This window comes from Phoca vitulina, unplaced genomic scaffold, assembly GCF_004348235.1.
Source record: "Phoca vitulina isolate PV1807 unplaced genomic scaffold, GSC_HSeal_1.0 scaffold73, whole genome shotgun sequence".
Classification (NCBI taxonomy): domain Eukaryota; kingdom Metazoa; phylum Chordata; class Mammalia; order Carnivora; family Phocidae; genus Phoca; species Phoca vitulina.
Window position 1 is genome coordinate 802,451 of NW_022589776.1, and position 18,493 is coordinate 820,943.

Genomic DNA, 18,493 nt, shown 5'->3' on the forward strand with positions numbered 1-18,493 from the left:
TAATTATAGTTCTATCAAATAACACGGGGCATTTTAGAGTGTTTATTATGTTCACTATAGCATAGATCGATTAGAGCTGTCTCCTCTGGTTCTTTGATTGTAAAGATTAGTGAGCCTCTTCAGATGTTATCAGGACCGAGAGTCCAAGCCTTTAGTCGATCCTATGGTGACTAAATTGATTCACAAACTGTTATTTATGACAAATTGTCAACCCATCTTTGACAAGTGGCTGTGGTTTGTATTTCCATTCTGCAGTATTTGTGAAAGAGGAGTCACATAACTAAGTGACAATGAAATTTAAGGAAATGATTCCTTGTTCTCAAGATTTCTACTGAGGAACATTAATTGCTAACAAATTTCATACCTCCTATAAGAGGAGTTACAGATGAACAAACTTCCACTAGTAATTAGGTGAACTAGTTTCCCCCAAATCTGTCATTTGCTGACTTTCATCACGTGTTTTATAGGTCCTAGAGCTCTTTCTCTGGGGGATCCAGGAACTGTTACCTGTTAGTAACTCATTTATAACCCTGAGTTCAAAGGGGCCTAACAGAAGATCTTTGCCTGACCCATCTCAAAACTTTTCCTGAGTAGCACAACCCAGTCCTTTAAAATCTTCACAGTCCAATAAAACATTCTCACATACAGAGACCCTCGTGGTAGCAGTGGTGGTAGGGGGACCAGCAGCCGCTGGGCTGTGTCAAGTCTTGTTCTGTTTTCTTCAAGGTGTGGCCTGAGAAGAAGAGCAGGTCAAACCTACTTGGCTTCCTGCCTTGGTCTGGTTGTACTCCCATCTCCCAGGCACAGTTTGGACAAGTTCACACGTGTTTGCACACACACACACTCACCCACATGCTTGTTCATGTACACGTGCCTTCCAAAAAAAAAACAACCCATACCTCTCAAAGACTGTTAAATGCACATTTAGAAAACAAGTTCTAACCATCGTCCTCTCTCTACTCATATCCTATTTCACATTAATCATCACATTAATAATATAATATTAATATTATAATCATTAATATTATAATGATGACCATTGGCTTATGTCGACTCCTCCTTACTACAACTGTAAAGTTCCTGAGAAATTGAAGTTCTAGAATAAGGCCAAAAGATATGCATAGTTCACTCAAAAATCATAGCTAATGTATTCCCAATTAAGATCTCTGTTAGAAACATCTTCATTTGGGTTACTTTGCAGTTACAAAACTTCCCCAAGAACAAATTGCAGACACTCCAGGCCAAGCTAATTTAAGTGTTACGTTACATGGAAAAAACAGAGTTCCTAATCTCAGGAACTTCATGGTCTATGAGCAGAGTGGACAAAGAAGTGCAAACATATGGCCATCAATATAATATCATAGTATTCTAGCAGCAGTATGATGAACATCTATAGGAACGAGGAGGGTTTAATTCTGCCTGAGCAAGGCACATTTCACAGAGAAATTGCCTTTATAAGCTAGGTTGTGAAGAGTGAGTCGGAGTTTACCAGGCAAGAGAAGCAGGGGTGATAGACATTGTCAGGAAGGGTAGGAGTTAGGACCAGGCATCAGAAGGGTATTTCTTCCAGAAAGAGCCCTAAAAAGCCCAGAGGCATAGAGGGCAATGATCTTCGTAGCCACAGCTGGTGATTGATCAGATGGATTTCAATTTCTTTCCCAGGATAAAGGTCATCAGAGTCTTATATCTCCTCTTGGCTTTCTCTTATCATATGACTAACCACCATCATAGAGCTTTCTGCTCTTGGAGATTAATTAGTAGGTGTGGGGCCTCCAAAGTATCGTCTAGTCCTTGTTGTGACCGTAGACTTATGTTTGAGAGGATGGTTGACTGGGGATTAACGAAGGAGCCTTGGCTGTGATTGTGGACCCCTATGAGTCCTTATTGGTTCTATTCTGGGTGAATCAACTGAATTAACTTCTGTTTCTAAAATCTTTGGGTGCTGTAGGAATTTTAAATCCCTTTTAGGCAAAGGATGGAGAAAAGTGAGTCACTTCTCATTTTCTTCATTGCCTTTCTCCAGAGAGGACAAAGAAAAAAATTCCAAAGTAAATATAAGAGAAAAACTTAGTTTTTAAATAGTGATCAGCATGCAAGAAACTAAGGACACAAATGACCAAGGGGATTGAGTTCAGAAGTCTGAGTCAAGACAGGATCAGTCCTGATAAGGTGAATTTATCTCAGGAAAATTTTCATCTTCTATAATGACTCTACAGAAAGAAGATTTCACATCAAAGAGGTAAACCACCTGGAGGAATTATTTTCCTTGAATAATGCGAGACTGAGGACACACATGGGATCTCTTTCTTGTTATTCAAAATGTTTTCAGCTGGTCTTGCTGGGTGTGTGTCTCAGAGTGGGAGAGAGTGTGGTGTAGAACTTGAACCTCCCTGCCCAAAGATCAGAGGGACCTCCCAAGACCCCTAGCCTTTGAGAATCACTGGTCAGGATGGAAGTTCTTAATCTGGGCCTGGCAGAGGGTATCTGAGAAACCTGAAACTCTATGCAAAATGCTGAGTTTGTTCTTTGTCTAGGGGTCTTTGATTTTCATCATTTCACAGAAGGCTCTGTCATTCCTAAAACCTTGAGTATGATACAGTGTGTTTGAAGTCCTTCCATCTTAGGGGGCAAGCGGGGTTGGGGGAGGGGAAGAGAGGGGTGGAACCTCCCTTCGATGCTGTGTCACATCTCTCTCAAGAGGGATCTGAAGGACACAGGAAAAGTCACATCAGAGCCCTTTCCATCTGGCTATTTAAAAAAATTCTGGCAATAACTCACAGATTACTCTTGTGAGGAAGAAATGGGAAGACAACATCTGCAGAGACCCATCCTTCTCCACTGGCTCAGATACAAAGAAAGCTTGTGGGGCAGGAGGCTCTGTGCAGGGACAGAGAAGAATGGAACAAGCAAGGATACTTATTAAAAGAGAGACCAACGGAAAGAGGAAACCATGAGGCCGAGCTTGTAAAACTGCAACAGGGAATTACAAGGACCTCTTTTTTCCCCTAGAGGAAGATAAATAAGAGATAAGGACGTCAGCCACATCGTTGACTGATATGAGAGAGCAGGCAGAATAATTCCCCTTGTCTCGGCCTTGGAGAAGGGGGTGGGTAAGAAAAGACATCCCTACAAGGGGGAGAGTACTGGCTCCCAAACTGGTTCAACTGGCACAGTACCTGGACAGTTTTATCAGCAGGACAGATGACCATCTAGGTCACCATTTCTGATTCAAATCTTGGGGGCCGAATGTGCTTCAAAATTTTGAAACGTTTCCATTTTACAAAGATAACACAGTACATATCTTGCTATGACATAATACCCACTCTGGATCAGATTTTCATGATCAAACTAATATTTGGTTGTGAAAGGTGAAATGAAACGGGGTCACTTATGTCAAGGAGTTTTACAATGGGGCCGAGAGGCCATCAAGGAGGTGGGCCTTCTGCATGTCCTCACCGGGTGGAACCATGAACTTTTGAACTGGGCCAAACCTCAAAAATTACCAGGACTCAGCCCGAACACTTGCAACTTGCTACAGTAAGAGATTTTGCTTAATAGATAGGCTTAGCAACCAATTACATTCAGTCGAAGTCAGCTTTCTGCCGCCAACGCCAATCAAAAATTCTTTGTAAACAATGTATGCAAGCATTCCCTTTTCACTTTAAAAACCCTTGACTTTTGCTCCCTAATGGGACACTATTGGGGTTGCTTCCCAAATCTGTGTACCCCAAACTGCAATATTTTGATGCAAAATAAACACTCTTAATTATTGCCTCCTGATAATTTTAGGTTGACATGATCAAAATTCACATTTTGACAGTTCTATGAATATTCACACTAGTACAGAAAAAAAAAAAGACTCTATAAAGACTCTTAAGTAGCCTTATGACTATTTAGGTCAAATATTGTCACCAAATGAATTCAATTTAGGGCCAAGTGAGTTTTGAAAAATTTCCAGTTTGGAAGAGGGACTGTAGGTCTGTATTATATATACATATACAGATCTCCACAACTCAACAAGTGAAATATTTCATAGAAACCATGTACACACTGTAGAGTTTGCTTTTAGGCAACAGGCTTGAGCCATGGAATCCTGAGCAAGGCAAAAGGGCCCACTGCGCCCACAGAGCTGAATGCAGTCAAGCTCATTAAGCGGCCCACCTCGAAGTAGCCATAGGCCCTAGCTGACCAACAGGCTACTTACGACCAGGCATAGTTACCAAAAAAGGGAGAATTCCATATGTCGCCATACCTCCTCATCTTCCCCCTTTAAAAACAGCCCCCACCCACTGCCTCCTAGCCTCTCCTCTGCTGTATTGCCGGTGACTCCCTAACAGTGTATACAATACACTGTTATCTCTTTCGTTCTGCTTTGGGTGAATTCTTTTACCATCCGCACTGCTGGTCCCCATCTGACTGGGGCACCCCAGATACACCACCTATAAAAAATCGTTGAAGTTTTCCAGGTATTAATGTCCAGTTTCAGTAATTTCCGTTTTCAATTCCATTGAACAACTTTTTTTTTAAGACTTATTTATTTGAGAGAGAGAGAGCATGAGTGGGGGGAGGGGGAGAGAGAGAGAGAATCTCAAGCAGACTCCATGTTGAGCACGGAGCCCAATGTGGGGCTTGATCTCACCACCCTGAGATCAGGACCTGAGCCAAAACCAAGAGTTGGATGCTTAACTGATTGTACCACCCAGGGGCCCCTAATTGAATAATTTTTAAAATTTGTTTCTCTCAGGCATCTCCCACTCCTAGTTTCCATTTCTGGAGAGTTACAAATTATCTCCACATTCAAAGCAGCAAGTTTGGGATATTTTGGAATAAAATTAGTCTAAGCATGGTGAATGTAGTATGATAAAAAAAAAATACAGATCCTTCTCAATTTATAAAGGGTTTACAGCTTGGTAAACCCATTGTAAGTTGAAAATACCATTAAGTGGAAAATGCATTTCATTCACTAACCTACCGAACATCATAGCTTAGCTTAGCCTACTTTAAACGTGCTCAGAACACTTAGATTAGCCTACCGTTGGGCAAAATCATCTAACACAAAGCCTGTTTGATAATGAAGTGTTGAATGTCTCATGTAATTTATTGCATACCATACTGGAAGTGGTGAATGGCATGGTTGTACAGGCACAGAATGACTGTAAGGGTATCTGTGTTTCCCCTGTGACCTTGTGGCTCACTGGGAGTTGGGTCCCTGCCACCACTCAACATCGTAAGAGAGGACTGTACTGTATATCAGTAGGCTGGGGAAAGATCAAAACTCAAAATTCGAAGTACACTTTCTACTGAATGCATGTCACTTTTATACCATTTTAAAGTCGAAAAATGGCAAGTTGAACCATCATAAGTTGGGGATGATCTGTAAATGTTTGGCCCTGTCCTGGGTTTCTGGGCGTGCAGCTCCTAAACCTTTGGAATCTCCAGAGTGATAAGAATATCTCTTGTAGGGCACCTGGATGGCTCAGTCGGTTAAGCGTCTGCCTTTAGCCCAGTTCATGATCCCAGGGTCCTGGCATCAAGTCCCAAGTTGGGCTCCTGGCTCAGCGGGGAGCCTGCTTCTCTCACCCTCTCTGCCTCTCCCGCTTGCTCCTCCTCTCTCTGTCATTCACTCTCTCTCTTGCTCGCTCTCTCTCTCAAATAAATAAATAAATAAAATCTTTAAAAAAAAAGAATATCTCTTGTATGCTAATGAGGTGACTGATTAGAGGGTTGAATTTTTAGCCCCCACCCCAACCTCCCTCCTGGGAGAGGAGAGGAGCTGGACATTGAGTCACCAATGGCCCAATGATTTACTTCATCATGTCTACATAATAAAACCTTCATAAAACCCCTAAACATCAGCGTTTGGAGAGATTACAGGGTTGTAAATGCTTCAAGGTGTTAGGCAGGTGGTGTGCCCCACCAAGGCATGGAAGCTTGAACCCCTGATTTATAGCCAGTCAGAAGAACGGGATCCCAAGCTTTCCACTGGCATCTGAAGTGGGGGGCAGTCTTGTGGGGCTGAGCCCTTAGGCTGTGAGGTCTGCACTAACTCTGGAAAGTTAGTGTCAGAATTGAATTCACTTGTGGAACACCAAGTTGGGGTCTGGAGAACCAGAGAATTGGTTGTTGGTTTTGGGAAATACCCCGGAGTCTCACTTTCATCTTAGTGATTCTCAGACTCTGATCCCACGAAACAGTAGTGTTTGCTGAGCTGACTGAAGTCCTTTGTGGTGATAGTTGAATAATGATAGTTTTATAAAATTTGCTGGAAAAAGAGCAGAGGTTCTCAAATTGTGCTTCATGAAAACAAAATTCAGAGAAACTTAACACCCAGTCAGAAAGGCACATTCAGTTGCTAACATCTGACAGGATATCAAAGAACTCCGTTCAGTGCCATAGATTCCAAGCAGTCTCACTGGGGTCAATTTGAAATTCAAAGGAATCTGGGTTCTGATCTTGACTTGGCTATTTATAAGCTGCTTAACCTTAGGCAAATTGCTGAGCTTTCTAAGACTCAGTTTCCTTTTATTTACTTTCTCTCTCTCTATTATTTATCACTACTATTATCTATCATTTCTATCTATCCAGGTATCCATCTATGGTGGATATTAAAGTATTCATTAATATTTATTTCCTTTTACTTCTAGGCATTTAGGATGATCACACACACACACACACACACACATACACACAGAGCTACACATGACCTGCTCTGGTCAATGAAATAGGAGAGAAGTAGTGACCTGTGTCTTCCAGCATTTTCCATCTTCCCTCCTCCCTGCTGCAGTGATTGGCAACATGGCCACTGTGCCTCAGCGGTCAGGGTCCCTGAATGAAGGCCCTGTGGAGTCCAGCCACTAAGGACTTTTGTGACCAAGAAATACACTGTAATTTTGTTAAGCTAATGTGCTTTGGGGATTATTTGTTACTTAACCTAACTTAACCTGACTAATACATCACCTTCCCTTGTTCCAAAAAGAAGTTAAAGTAACTTAAAGAGATATATAGCACCATAGGATTAAAAAGTGACTAATTAAGGATAACATTTGTCTTAGAGAATCATTGGGAGAAAACATGTATATCCATCCATGTGATTGATGATCATCAGGTATAACAATATGAGCCTCTAGGGTTTTGTTTTTGTTTTTGTTTTACCTTTGGATCCTTCTGTATGGGAAGCCCAGTATTGTCTCTCACCTTCCACCATCTCGGGAAAGCCTTCTTTGACCTACTTACATACAATTACAACCTAGTTTCTTCCAGGTCACACTTATTATCACTCTTACTTATTTTTTTCCATTGTATTTATCACCATCTGCCATACTACATATTTTACTTCTTCTTTGTTTGGTATTTGTTCCTCAACACAAGAATGGAAGTTCCCCGAGGGGTCTTTATCTGTTTTGATCACTGCTGTACCCCCAGATCACCTAGAACAGTGCCTGACATATAGTCAGTGCTCAATAAATATTTTTGAATGGGGTTTGAGTTAATCAATTGTGATTTGATAGGAGTTCCCAGAATCCTTAGTATAGACATGAAAATGAAGGAAATGGCCAACTGCCTGGTGTCTCAGGGTTTAAGATATCAAGATATATGCACCACACAGTCTTCTGCGTGGACACCCTCCTTGCCCCTGATCTGTCCATCAGCACCTTCCCTGCCTCTGCTCCCTTTTTTGACATGCTGGTTTTGAGAGATAACTACCCACTACAGAGACTTCAGCAACAACAACTTTGACAACTAAAACAAAATAATGATTAGCATTTATCAAGCACCTAAGATGTGCCAGCTTTAAAGCTAAGTACATTCCATTCATGATCTAATTTGAATTTCAAAAAACTCTGAAGTCAGTACTGTTATCACCATTATTTCAAAGATGAAGAAATTGAGGCTTAATGATGCTAAATAATGTACCCAAAGCCACATTCCTAGTAAGTGGTAATGTGGGTGTTTGGCTATCTGTTGCTGTGTAACAAGCCACCTCAAATATGGTGGCTTAAGATAATTTGTTATCGTTTGTCATGATTCTGTGGGTTGAATGGGCTCCGCTAGATGGCTCTCTCTTGGAGTCTCTCATATGGCTGTGGATGGTTGCAGGTGGGTGGCGGCTGGCCTGGGTGTCCCAGATGGCTTTCGCAGGTCTGGCATCTCCGAAGGGAGGGCTAGAACACTTGGCGACTGTCCAGCCATCTCTCTGTCTATCTGGTCTCTCCACATTGCTAGTGTAGGGTTCCTCACTGCATGGAGGCCCCGGGGTGGTCAGACTTCTCATGTGGTGACTGGCTTCTTATGAAGTGGCCTTGGAGGTCACACAATGTCACTTCCCTCGCACGCTATTAGCTACACAGGACCAGCTCGTAGTCACTGTGGAGGGCATAAATACATAAATAACATTGGGGGATTATTTTGGAGACTTGCTATCATGGTGGGATTTTTAAACCAGACATTCTGAACCTAAGCTAGTAGTTGCAAACCCAAGTATCTAAATGGGGAGCAAACAAGTGACATATAAGGAAGGAAGGCCTGATGCAAGACACGTGTCACTGGAGGAGACTGAGGGGAACTGGAGAGCACAGGCTTGACTTTCTATTTTATTTATTTTCATTTTTTTATGAGTTTCAGAGGTAGAATTTAGTGATTCATCAGTTGCATATAACACCCAGTGCTCATTACATCCCATGCCCTCCTCAAGGCCCATCACCCAGTTACCCCATTCCCCCAACCCCCTCCCCTCCAGCAACCCTCAGTTTGTTTCCTATAGTTAAGAGTCTATTATGGTTTGTCTCCCTCTCTGTTTTCATCTTATTTTATTTTCCTTACCTTCCCCTTTGTTCATCTGTTTTGTTTCTTAAATTCCACATATGAGCAAAATCCTATGGTATTTGTCTTTCTCTGATTGACTTATTTCACTCAGCATAATACCCTCCAGTTCCATCCATGGCATTGCAAATGGCAAGATCTCATTCTTTTTGATGGCTGAGTAATATCCCATTGTATATATGGACCACATCTTCTTTATCCATTCATCTGTTGTTGGACACCTTGGCTCTTTCCACAGTTTGGCTACTGTGGACATTGCTGCTATAAACACTGGGGTGCAGGTGCCCCTTTGAATCACTACGTTTGTATCCTTTGGAGCACAGGCCTTATTAAAGGACCACCTGCTATCAGCACCAGCAACTTTGTCTTGCAAGACTTCAGGGCCCAAATTACCGCATATTAAGGGAAGCCATACATATATATATAATAGCCTAATTTTAAAAACGTGCTATAGGTCAAGCAAAACACTCATGTGTTTGGTCTGTGGGCTTCCAGATTATAAACCATGTGCTGGATCTCCAAGGTAATGTTCACCGTCTCCAGTGCAGCACACGATGCCCTTGTGATTGTGGGGGCCAGCTTACCTGACTCCCCAGCTTCATTTCTCACTCCTCTCCAGCAGCCATGCATTCACCAAGATTTATCGATTCTTACTAAATGCTAAGCAAGTTCTAGATGCTGGGGATATAACAGAGAACAAAACAAAGTCCCTGCCCTCCGGGGGCTGATATTCTAGTTGGCAGAGACTGCCAATACACATATAAAGGTATAAAATGTCAGATGGCACTGAGTCGGTGAGAAAAATAAAGCAGGCTGGTTGCCGGACATGCCTTCTTTGTCATGCTCATCTGTCTGCCTTGAATGACTTTCCCTCCCTTGCCACCTAGCTGCTTCCTACCTACCTATCACTGGAGGCTTGGCTTGAGCATCACAATCTTGCGGTATTTTCTCTGACTCCGCATTCTGCCCTGTAAGGTTGGTGACCCTCCTCCTAGCTCCCAAGGCACTGTGCCTACTCTTACTGTGAGGTTATAACGGTTTGTTAAGCTAGTATTCACTTTCTGGTATCTACCACCAGATAGTACTAAATTGAGGGCTTCTGTATTTCCTTAAATTTTCTATAAATCTTTGTCGATCAATGGAGCACCCTCTTTGTGAAGATCTTTAGGGAGGAAGCTGCTGGGTGGGAGAGAAATGCTCCCCACCTGTTTTCTTCTTTCCCTTTCCAGTAAGAAAAGTGCTTCCCTCTGCTGTCCAAGCCCAGAACTGTGCTTGTGGTTACTTGGGAAATGAAGTTAAAGGTCATCGTTTATATCCTTTGGTTTAGGGGCAAGATATTAATGAGTGTGAAATATTGTCTTATATTATCAGTGAATCAAGGAGCCAAAGCTAACTTTACCTGGTCATGAGAAGATACTGATGTACTCATTCTCTTTGCATACTCATATTTATAGTTGCAATTCGTGTTTGCATAGTCATGCACACATTCATACACATCAGGTGAAAAACACATCCCCTGTGTGTACAGACTGAACCATGTGCACTTATGCTGGGCCACTGAGGCAAACAGGATGCAGATTTACGATTGACCAGCATCAAACGCCAGAAGCTGCTTCTGGCACAGCCCGATCTCAGATCCGTATCTCTGACTGGCTCTTCGCTGTGCTTCCTCCATCTGGCTCCTCTGCCTGAGTTTCCAGTGAGAAAAGCCTCCTTTGGCTCAGATTCTGAGGACACCGGCGAGTGGGCCTGGATGCTGGCTCGGTTTTCTAGAAGACCCGGGGCAGGGGCTCCCTCTGCGCCCGTGTGGCCGCCCTGTGGAACAAGGGGAGGGCTGACTGTCTTTCACTGGCGGGCGGAGCATACATGTTCCACCGCGTGCGGAACGCTCGAGCTCTCAGCCCAGCCCGCACAGCCTCTGATGTGTCTCATCTCTGGAAATCCTGACTTTCAGGCTGTGTCAGAGCAGCCCCAAAAGAAAGTGACCGGGCTTGGAGCCGCGTGGGGGAGAGGAAACCCCGGGCAGCAGGCAGCTGCTGGGGAGTGTGTGCCCCGAGGGGCGGCTGTGGGGAAGGGCCCCCAGGAGCAACCCAGGAGGGTCACCTGGAGGAGGAGGAGGACCATGGGGCTGTGGCTCAGGGACAGTTCCCTGGAGCTCTGAGCACACTGAGCAGTGGAGATTCGGTGACAAACCTGATTACAACTTCTCATGACTTGTTTGCCAGCTTCATTCCTATGCCTGTGTGTTGTTAAACATAAAGCTAAAATAAACAAGGGGGGCTGATTCGTCAAGCCCCCTCACTGTCCATTCCCCCAAACTCACTCCAAATAGGACTTTTCTCCCAGTACTCATTTGGAGGCCCCCAGAGTGCTTGTCACCCTTGGTCTTGCAATGCAGTGACTGTCACATGGAGACTCTTCAGCTTTAGGGCCATCTTTCTGACTGGGCGACCAGCACGAGGACTGGCCTGGTCTCTGCCTCCCTGATGAGTACAGCACAGAGCTTGGCGCCAGGAGTTCAGGGATTGAGGGTAGAACCAAGGACACTTATGCTCACCCCTTTCCCTTGCCCACTCCTGGTGACCGACAGCCCACATTGGTCACATTGTGGGAAGGGAATTGCCAGATGCTGTACATGTGTTTTGAGTAGATCAGGTCAGGTTGGTAGAACACACAGCACAGCATGAGCTGTGTTATGTGTTATGTCTTTAGCCTGCCCATAATTTTACAGCCATTTTGTAATCTAGGAGCCACAAATAAGATCCTCACTGATGGGTTGCTGGGTAGAATCCTTGAGGACCAAGGATCTCTTGTGCTCCATTGCATCCCCACAGTGGTATGCAGGGCCTGATGCTCAGCAGAAGTTGGGAGAATGACTGGTAGCTCCTGGTTTGCTGGTGGCACATCAGTCTCTATCTTGCTGCCTCTCTCCAACTCCGGATGGGAAGGGAGGACTGATGATTTGCAGGAAATGGACCAGGAAAGGCAGCAAGAAATCAAAGCATCTACTCAAAAAGTAGGACCTGCAGTCAGTTATGAAGGTCTAATACTGTGCTTTTGTTAAAGAACTGATGTCCTCCCTGTTTGTGCCAGGTGAACACAGGGAAGGACAGCCGTCACAGAGAAAGAAGGACTTCGGATCAGATGTCTATTATCAATGGAGGAAGCTTGGGTTTCAGCAACAGAAAAAGGTGTGGCTGGTGGTGAATCCCAATTCGGGCATCTTTGGGTGCCTTTAAATTAAAAATTATATTCTGAGGACCTGGAAAGCACTGTGGGAGTCAGAGGAGGCAAAACCTCATCAAAAGCAGTTTCATATTCTCACACTGAATCTCACTGGAAAGTTAGGTGGGTGGAGAACTAGATGTCAGCTCAGGACGAGCTCTGTTGTCTGGGTGAGCTCTGCTAGGGCACCAGGGCACCCCCTTAGGGCCCACATCCCCATTTGGGTGGGGCTGACCTTTCCTCTTCTCAGGAGCCGCAGGACTCAGGCCAGGTACCCAAAATGTTGTCACTGCCCTTTACTGAAGCTCTCATTCTCCTTGAGCAGTGACTCAGTGTCCTTACTATGGGTTCATTAGGTCTCTTTTGGTTGCAAGTGACAGAAATCCAACTTAAATAGGCTTATACTCGAAAGAAAGAAAGAAAGAAAGAAAGAAAGAAAGAAAGAAAGAAAGAAAGAAAGAAAGAGAAAGAAAAAAAGAAAGGAAAGAAAGAAATGAAAAGGAAAGGTTATGGCTTCCACAACTTATAAAACAGGGGTAGAACTCCAAGATTAAGGCCCTGCTGGACTCAGATGATGTCACCAAGTATCTGTCTTTGTCCATCTCTCAGCTCCAATCACTGGGGCCAGCAGGATTCGTGGTTTTCATGACTGAGCAGGAGGGTATCCAGGTGGGATTAGCTGTGACTGAACCACATAGACAGAGAGGGAGGGCAGGTGATCCACCAAAGAAAATTGGACTGTTTTTACCACATATGGGGCAGGGGTGGTAGGGCAAGATTCCACTGCAGTGAAGAAGTGCAGTCACTGATGAGGATTTTGGCATCCTCCCTGCGTTTAAGTGTTCATATAAAAACACTCATGTCTATCTAAGCCTTAAGGGCTGGGCTCCTAAATTGGGTCCCCCTTCCCAACTCCCTTCCGGTTCCATATAGGAACTGGGTTTTTTTCGGCGGGGGGGGGGGGGGGGGTGTCTGTTTTGTTTTATTAGAAAGTTGGCTATTTTCTTGTGGAGGACAATTGCCAAGAGGGCAAATACCATTTCACTATTTCTAGTCCAGCAAAGCAATCAAGAAGTGCAATCTCTGCTCTTAGATGGGGACAAAAGTTGGATTGAATGAAAGAAAGAGACTTTCTGTCTGATTCAAGAAGAAGAGTGTCAGTGACAATAACGTCTAACCTTTGTTTCGGGATGAGAGATGTCACTTAGGACGTGGTATATATCTTCAGTGTGGACCAGACTTCGTCTCTTGGGACACAGTCAGCTATCAGGTGTACCTGACCTTGTGCACAAAGCTGCTCACCACCAACCGCAAGCAGACGCCCCTTGCGTGCCTGACTTGTGGAGAACAGGAGGCTGGGAAGGACACATCCATGCACGAGAAACCTCTGAATATAACACTTGTAATATGTAATTGCTCTGACATAGTTTATTTTTGGAAATGACATGCTGCCAGCCAAGATGCTCAGCGCATCTGGGAAGGTCTTTCACCCCAGACTTCCAGCTGGACGGACGATGGGGAGGTTATACTGGATGGCCACACTGCGTGAAGGCCAAGGGCAGGGTCCGTGCCTGGCACAGGGGCGCGCGGATGCAGAGTGAGTACGTGAACGAACACACAGCCCAGTGCTAAGAGGCATTCCAGTGCCAACTCCCCTGACCGTGAACGTGAACGCAGGGATCCCCCACCAGGACGGCAACCAGCACACCACGGGTATCGGAGAATGTGAAAAAATGGGCAACACAAACAATGTGCCCGTCCACTAGAGAAAGGGGATGCGGGCAGGAGAGATTTTTGGAAGGAGATGTGATGACGCTTTGCGTCGGGCCCTGAGGCCTTGTGGGAAAGGAAGTGCTTTCTGCCGCCCACTGACCACTTCCTCAGCACCCACCTCACTCTGTGGAGCTGCAGCTGGAAGAGAACCAGGCCAAGGAGTTCTGGGAAGACCGAGCTGCTTTAGCGACCGCAGTCATCTGTGGGTCATCTGTGTCCTTCTTCTCTGAACCCGTCCTCTCCAGCCTCCCTGCCCCCCGCCCCGTGTGGTGGTGTTGGTTAACCGAGCACAAGGAGAGGAGCAGACCTGTGCAGGAGGTCACACATGCGTGTGTGCACACATCAGGCTGCTGGTGTGAGAGAAGTATTCGGCGTGCAGCAGTGAGGAAGGCCAGGAGCCGAGAAGTAAGTGAATTCAGAGCTGCAAGGTGAAGGGACCTTTGCTCCCTCGGCTGAAATCCGCCCCCCACCTCCACTTAGAAGATCAGAGCCCGAGGAGTGCCAGGCCCGGGGCTGACATCTCCCTTTCCTTGCTGTCAAGTAACCTTGATAGGTGAACAGTGAGACATGCAAGGATAAGGGCAGCGTAGGATCAAGGGCACTCACGGGTTAGATTACAGCAAAGAAGCAGCTGATTCAGCCATTTGTCAGTCGCTCTCTGGAGATGCGTTCAGTCTCGGTGTGTGTTCAAACCAGTTCTGTTGGGGGAAGGACAGACTACATGTGGACAGCACGAGGCAAAGGTTAACCTCTGTAGTGGTGATGGGGGCGGGTTTCTGAGGCTGACCATAAAAGGGCAAGCAGGCTGGCCCCCACAGCAGTGAGGCGTGGGACTGGAGACGGCTGGGCGGCACCTGGGTAGGCCGGTGGGGCACCTGTCAGCGGGCTGCCTCGTGGGGCTCAAGCACAGGGGCCAGGGAGGAGAGCCTGGGGCAGGGGAGCGGGCCTCGGAAGACAGCAGGGTGCAAAGCAGGGCCTGAGTGTTTGAGGAAGGGACATGTGGGCAGGGACTCTGGGATCAGGGAGCAAGTCTCCATTCCTGGATGGCCCTGCGTCATGGGCCCTGGAACTGGTTTAAATCCAGGCTCTGCCCCTTAATAGCTGGTTGCCGTCCTGGTGGGGGATCCTGGTGGGGGATCCCTGCGTGTGATTTTGGAAAAACCATTTAACCTTTCTGAGCTTTAGTCTCCCGATCTGCCAAGAAGTATATTTAACCTTATTGGCTTGTTTAGAGGAATCAACATGAGAATCCATGCAGAGGATCTGATTCAGTATCTGAACATAATGGGTACCCCGTAAACATGAACACTCATGATGTTTGCAAACATCCCTGGGGGCAGCAGGGGGCTGTGTGCTGATAAGAACCAGGCCATGAAGTTAGAACCGGACCCACAGCAAAAGTGACATGAGCGCCGGTCTCCTATTCTTGCTGGCCTAGGAAATTGGACAGGTCCCAGAGCTTGTTGGCTCGGGGCTGGCCAGGCTGCAGCCCGTCGAGTAGGGCCAGATGGCACAGGGCTAATATGTTTTGGAGAAAGGGGATGGATGGGGTACGGAGCCAGCGGGTGGCCAGAGCTGGAGGCGGGATGCCCTCTGCGAGTTCTGTTGCTTGAGGACCGAGGCTCGGGCGTGTTGGCTCGGGGCTGGCCAGGCTGCAGCCCGTCGAGTAGGGCCAGATGGCACAGGGCAGAAAGGGCGTTCCCGTGTTCCTGTGTGGCTTGGTTTTGTTCGTTGCAGCTGATTTTCTAGGATTTCAGTTCCTGCCTGGGTGGAATGGGCATCAAGTCCATTTCTGGCTGGTTTCCAGGAGCGGCAGCTTCTGGCATGTCAGCTTTAATACTCTCTACGACTCCGGCCTCTGGGCTAGCAGGGCTCTCGTGAGTCTGGCCATGCGGGTGTGCAAGCACTTCCCCGTGGTTAAGGAGCCCTGCCCTCCTGCGTTCCTCTTCTTGCCAGTCCTTCCAATCTCCTCCCTTTCTCCAGTGCTCAGCCTGCCTTTCCTCACTGACCCTTTATTTCCCACCTTGTGCCTCTTTTACTTCCATTCCTCTGTCCTCCATTTTTCCTGTTTGTCTTTTGAGCTGTTAACCAACCTCTTGCTCACCATGGAACCATGCTCTTTGGAGCTACAAGGGAGCTCAGGATCATCTAGTGCAGCCCCTTGCCCCAAATCTCTGCCAAGGCATCATTGATCCAGTGCTCAGCTAGCTCCTGGAACCGGGAACTGACGGTAGCCCGCGGCCACTCCTTCTGTGTTTGTAGCTCTTTGTCGGCACAGTGGGAATCCACCGATGGAAGAAGTTGTCTCCCTGCCTTTGCAGAGCTCAGAGTCTAGTGGAGCAGAACCTTCCACTGTTTGGTTCTTGTTTTACCCCATAGTGTCTCTTCAGTTGAACAATACTCAGAAAATATTTATTGAGCAGTTCCTGTGCGCCAGCCTCCGGGCTAGAGATTGTGATTGCAAAATGGACACGAAAGTGTCCCTGTAGTGAAGATGTTTGAGTTTAGGAAATAGGAGAGATTTCCAGTGACTTGGTGGGTTAAGGGCTATAATCAACAGGCCACAGGAACCTTGAGGAAGGAGGCATTCATTGTACCTAGGGAAGGTTTTCACAAACGGGGTGTTGTCTGAGCTGACTTTGGTAGGAAGAGTTCATCAGGAAGACCAAAGGACATTGTGGGCAGAGGCTATTCCCAAGTGTGATTTGGGGATACTGGGCTAAGCTAGGCAGCTAGAAGAAGATGACTAGGATTAACTGTGAAGGAAGGCACAAACCAAGCAAAGGGCTGGAATGATGTAATGATTCCCAGGAAAAGGGGATGAAAATCCTGTGTAACATGATGTGGGAGCCCCACACACGTGCGGCGCAGTGAGGTCTAGGATCAGGAGCCCTGAGGATGTGGTGGGGGGGGGCTGGTCCGGGCATTCCTGGTGGAAGGACAGCCTGGCTGGGCTCTCATGTCCTCTTCTGTCAACAGAGGAGGTGGTAATACCTGGGCTTCCTGTCTTGAGGTGCGGGTGAGGAGAGGGGGACGGTGGGGTCTGTGAAGCCTCAGGGCCGGAACACAGTGCCTTTAGGGAAGTGGGGATAGTTAATGGCTGAGAGTGAAGCAGGTAGGTGTTATAAAAACAGGAGGGGCAGGGAAGGGGGAAGGGGGTGGTGTGGGGATGGAAAAGTGTGAATGAAGACCTTCAACTTAGAACTCAGTTTCCCTAGAATGACAGGAAGGATTTTGAGGTTACGTGTTGGGGGAGGGGAACTTACCTGTCAAAGGTTCTCCAGGTGCCTGAGCCTCTGCAGGACAAGAGGATGGCTGTGGGAAGAAGAGAAAGCTAAAGAGTGACAGTGTGGTCTGGTGGAAAGTTGAATTCAAATCTGAGCTCAGCCACTTCATGAGTTCTTCAGCTTTTCTGAATCATTTCAAAATGCAGATAATACTTACCTCAGAAGGCTGCTTGAGAGTCAAGTAAGAGAATGTATAGAGTGCCTGGCATATAGTGGTCGCAAAATCAATGTTTCTTTCCTTCCCCTCTCCTCCCCACCCAACCCAACAGGACACCGAGTCAGCATTTTGACTGCGAGGGACAGGAAAGGCCTGTGGATTTGAGGGAATGTGTAGAAGACACAGGGACATCCCACCCAACTGGGAGCTCCTTAAGGAATGTGCCATGGCCAAGGGTATGTCTTTGCACCCTCCATGGTGCTTTGCATGAATTGGTGCTTGAGAACGTAGAGATGGACTTGGACAGAAATAAATGCTGCGTTTTTCTGTCCAGATACTTACGATGTGGTGGGGACGCACTGGGAGACAAGATAGGTTTTCTTCCTAACTCTTCCACACTCTGGCTGTGGCCTTGGGAGAATCCTCTCACCTCTCTGGGGCTCAGGTCCACATCTGTGAAATAAGGGGCGCGGCAGGATGATCTCCACATTATTCTAGCGATGAGGTTCGAGAGCCCGGGAAGGTGTGAGGTTGATACGACAATATTGCGCCTGGTTTGCAAACAAGGCTCAGAGGTGAGAGCCTCATTTGTTTACTAACAAACTGGTATAGAGCTCTGGACTCTTCACTCATTGGGCTGAGGCTGTCCTTTTCCTGTTGTCCCACGGCCTGTGACAGCAAAGCATATCCCAGACTGAGAGGCTGTGCACCCAAAAGTTGATTCTCGTGAGACCCCCAGGCTGGAAGGCTCTCGAGGCATCCAGATGCACAGCCCTCACCAACATCTGCTAGACACTCAAAGGAAACAGTGGGTGACAAAGACACAACGACTTTGACATTTGAGTCAGCCTTTGGTGCTTCTGACTTTCCCGCAAACCCACCATGACATGCGCTTTTGCAATGAAGCATTTCAAACATCAATAAGGGGCTCATAAAAGAGCCCACAAGACTCAGGCATTTCCATTCTTAAAAGATGTTGTTTAGGGGTGTGCCCCACACCCTATCCTACCTCCTCACCGCCCTGGAGGCAGCGTGCTCCCAGCCCTATGCACCTGGGGCTGCTGCTCATGGGGTAGGTTTAAGCACTCTTGTTTCCTAATCATTTTCACATTGTGCCCTTTTTGGGTTAGAATTTTGGCTCAAACATCAACAGGCTTTGTGACCCTAGGTAAGTCGCTTCACTTGTTTGAGTGTTAGTTTCCTCACTTACATTCATCTCATCAATAGATAT